Source organism: Morone saxatilis, unplaced genomic scaffold (assembly GCF_004916995.1).
Source record: "Morone saxatilis isolate NCDOM2014 unplaced genomic scaffold, NCSU_SB_2.0 Contig16, whole genome shotgun sequence".
In the NCBI taxonomy this organism is placed as follows: Eukaryota; Metazoa; Chordata; class Actinopteri; family Moronidae; genus Morone; species Morone saxatilis.
Window position 1 is genome coordinate 26,843,085 of NW_023339718.1, and position 3,599 is coordinate 26,846,683.

The window sequence follows — 3,599 nt, forward strand, 5'->3', positions numbered from 1 at the left end:
ATACAAATAAAATTTAATTAAATTGAATTGAAACCCTGGGATTTGGTACACAGTGCTTTGTCTGTACAAAAAGTGCAAAGTATTTTTTTTCACAATAATAAAACAAAAAATGAACAAAATCCATAGCAGAGAAGAAGCCAGTATGTACATGCATGAATTCTCAAATTGCTTGTTTGAGGGTAGCAGACATCAGTGTGTGTTTTAACTAATATCTCAACAGCAGGGTCTATTGTTAGATTACAAGACACATATTGTTATATCCAGTAGGCATCTAAGAGTACAGATCAATACATATTAGAGGGGTTCAAATAGATGACAACGGCTATGTTTTCTGCACCATATGGCAGTATTATTAAAAGAAAGGACTGCTCATGCTTTGCAAGATGTGATTTATTTATCGACGGGTGAGTGGGTCTTGAAAGCCAGACAGAACATTCTACCCAGGTGTCTTTTATATATGGAGATGTCTGACAACACATGAGCTACTACAAATAACAACAACAAAGTGAATGGCATGGATTTTCCATCACAGTGCAACTAAAAGGGACAAAATGTGAAGAGTGTGAGAGTGGAGGTGGTGAGGGAGGGTGAGAGTGGCGTCTCTGGTGAGTGCAGGAAATGGCTGCAGATGACAAAAATGGCTGAGAGAAAATATGAACATGTTAGAGACACACGGACAAAGACAGTCAGTTAGAGGGGCCCATGAAAGGCTGCAGATGAATTGGCTGGAGCAGGAATCAATACAGGTGCTTCAGCTGAAGCTTGGCTAAAAAGATGGCTGAACTGTAGAGAAGGCTCATTGATGTTGTTAAGGTGGTTAAAACACTGTAGTGGGATATCTGTCAATGGAGTGTGTGTGTGAGTGTGTGTGGTGGACAGGAAGAGGTGGCCTATGAGGCCTCACCTCTCCAGTGGAGTGTTAAATCAGCCATCAGCCATGTGACAGGCTCAGTGCCCCCCCTGCTCTGCCCAATGAGACATGACCCTCTCAGCCCCCTCCTGCCCCTTTCCCGCCCCCTCCTCGACGGAGCTTTGATATCCCTCCTCGCTCCACTGACCAACCGATGGGAGGGGGCGCACCCGCAGCATTCCTCCAAACCAGCCAAATGGAGCAGCTGAATATATCCCATCATGCAACAAAAAGCCCAGAGGAGCCACATTGGCCTTTGAAAGTGAAGGGATGTTTGGGGGGGGGGGGGGTGTTCACTCGCCCCCACGGCCTCTCGGCCCGATAGAGCTGCAGCTGAAGCCGCTGATGACCCGGCGGGAGCCAACAACTGCTTCCTGTCTGCTGGCATTAGCGTAGCCAGCAGTAGGGATAAGCTGATTGCACTATGGGGCCACAGCAAACTGACCTGGCTACAGACCACTGCCTGCCCCTTTCAGACACAACACAGAGCAATACCTTCAGTCAACAAAGACAATTAATGTGTACAGGTCACATTAATTCAAAACCGACTAAGTATGAAAATTCAACTTCAGGAAAACTACTGTGAAGTGGCTTCAAAGGTCAGTTAGTAGGAATTTGACTAAACTTCTATAAACATTTGTAGAATGTCTTCTCGTCTGAAAAAATAACATCTGATGATGACATCAAAATTATCACAGCTACCTTGGAGACTACAAATATAGGAAAATAGTTGTTATAAGTATGAAAGATGGAAATGAGAGGGTCTAACAAGATAACATTTCAGGGGCCAGTTTCTCAAATATATTTTAGCCTGGGCTATAGCGTTAGGCCAGTCTTAATTTTGCTCTTAGATTAGTCTAATGCAAGTTAGCCACCATAGGCTATCTCTGAACTAAGACTGTGACTAGCAGTGACACCTACTGAGCAGTGACTCCAAAAAAGAGGAAAGAATGTATTCAAGATTAAATTTCCAATTGACCCTGACCAAAAGTCCCACCCCTTTCTGCTCTCTGCTCCAATAACAATTGAGCATAAAATGACAGCAAAAAGTGGTCAGCATAGTTTTTTTCTTCTCAATTGGATAAGACGCTGTGAAATAACGCTTAGGCACTATGCCCTGTATATAGGCTAAAATGTGCCATACGCACAGCAATTGATCTGCATGTGTGTAGTGGCGGTGTTGATCTAAGTACAGGAAAGCAGAAAGTTGACCAAGGTTCCAAAAGTGCTGGAAGTGTCCACTGCTCCGCCACCTCTGGAAGTTTTCTGAGATGCATTCTGGCCAGAAGTTGAAAAGCCATGCATTCATCTCTCCAAGACACAATGTTATTATTTTTTATTACATATTTTTGTACATAATGCACATTACCCTGCTCTCCCATAACTTTGTCAGTGGTCAAATTCCGTTCTGCTCTTCCAACCTTTATGGTAGAGCTGACTTAGGAATTTTAAGTCTTTACTGATCCCTACAGGGAAATTCATTCTCTACATTTGATCTATCCTAAGTACTAGGAGCAGTGGGCAGCCACCGTGCAGCACCCAGGGACCAACTCCAGATCCGAGCCAGTGCCTTGGTCAACTGTACTGTAAATGCTGCACAGAATTGCTTCCAACAGGTACAATATTGTATAAGTAATAAGTAAGTTAGTTAGGCTGTTACAGGAAAATAATCTAAACCAACTGAAACAGCAAACAGAATACTCTGCCAAAAAGTTTGCAGCTTGCTTTTTTGCATAGGATGGCAGATGTAGTCTCAGTGTAAACTCTAAATATGAGTGTTTGGAACATACTAGGCGTACCCCACAAAGGAGCAAGGTACATAATCATTTATCACTGAAATCTGATGGTATTGTATCAGATCATCCAAAACACAGCTTGCGAGTGCTACACTTTAATTCTCCTGCTATGCTCTCTGTTTTATTCATAAAATTACAGAATCATATTTGGACAAACCTCAGCTAATGGCGAGATGCCAAACCTTGTCTTACCTAACTGAAGCTCATACTAAATGTAGTGATTACAGTTGAACAGTCAGAATTATTTGTAAATGCATGGATATAATCAGAGAGTAAAAGCTGGCGTTGTCAGAGTTTGTGAGCTCCCAGACTTCTCTAAATGATTTGGCAAATTTTTGGAGGCAGCGTTAGTTAGGATGGCACCTGCAATGTCAGCAATGTCAGCTCCATGTGACAGAGCTGACTGAGCTGGCAGCGCAGACGGTGTTGGCGTTTGCAGTATCTATGGCATCAGCATCAGAGTGAAGCCGGAGGGGGGGGGGGGGTAACTCTCTGGAGGCCCAGGAGCAGGCAGCACATGTACTGCCTCCGACACCTAATGCCATCGGCTGCACAGAGCGCAAACACTGCCTCCGCCTCGGCACAGTCCTCTGGGACACCAACTCACTGTTGCACTCACACGCACTCAGCTTGCATCACTTTAGAACTGAAGTAAACCAAAACCCAGCGTCAGAAAGAGACAGGGATTAAGGAATTTACTTCCACCAGCCAGGTGGAGATGAGACTTTTCAGAGGATTAAAAACTGGAATTAAGAGTGCAGTGCAAGATCAAGATCTGCCTCTGTGTGAATTGGACCTGATCTTAGACAAGTAGCAGTGCAGAAGTGGTAATAATTTCATGGACAGTCAGACTGCTTAATCTCTATGGATGAAACAATCAGCCTAAAATACAA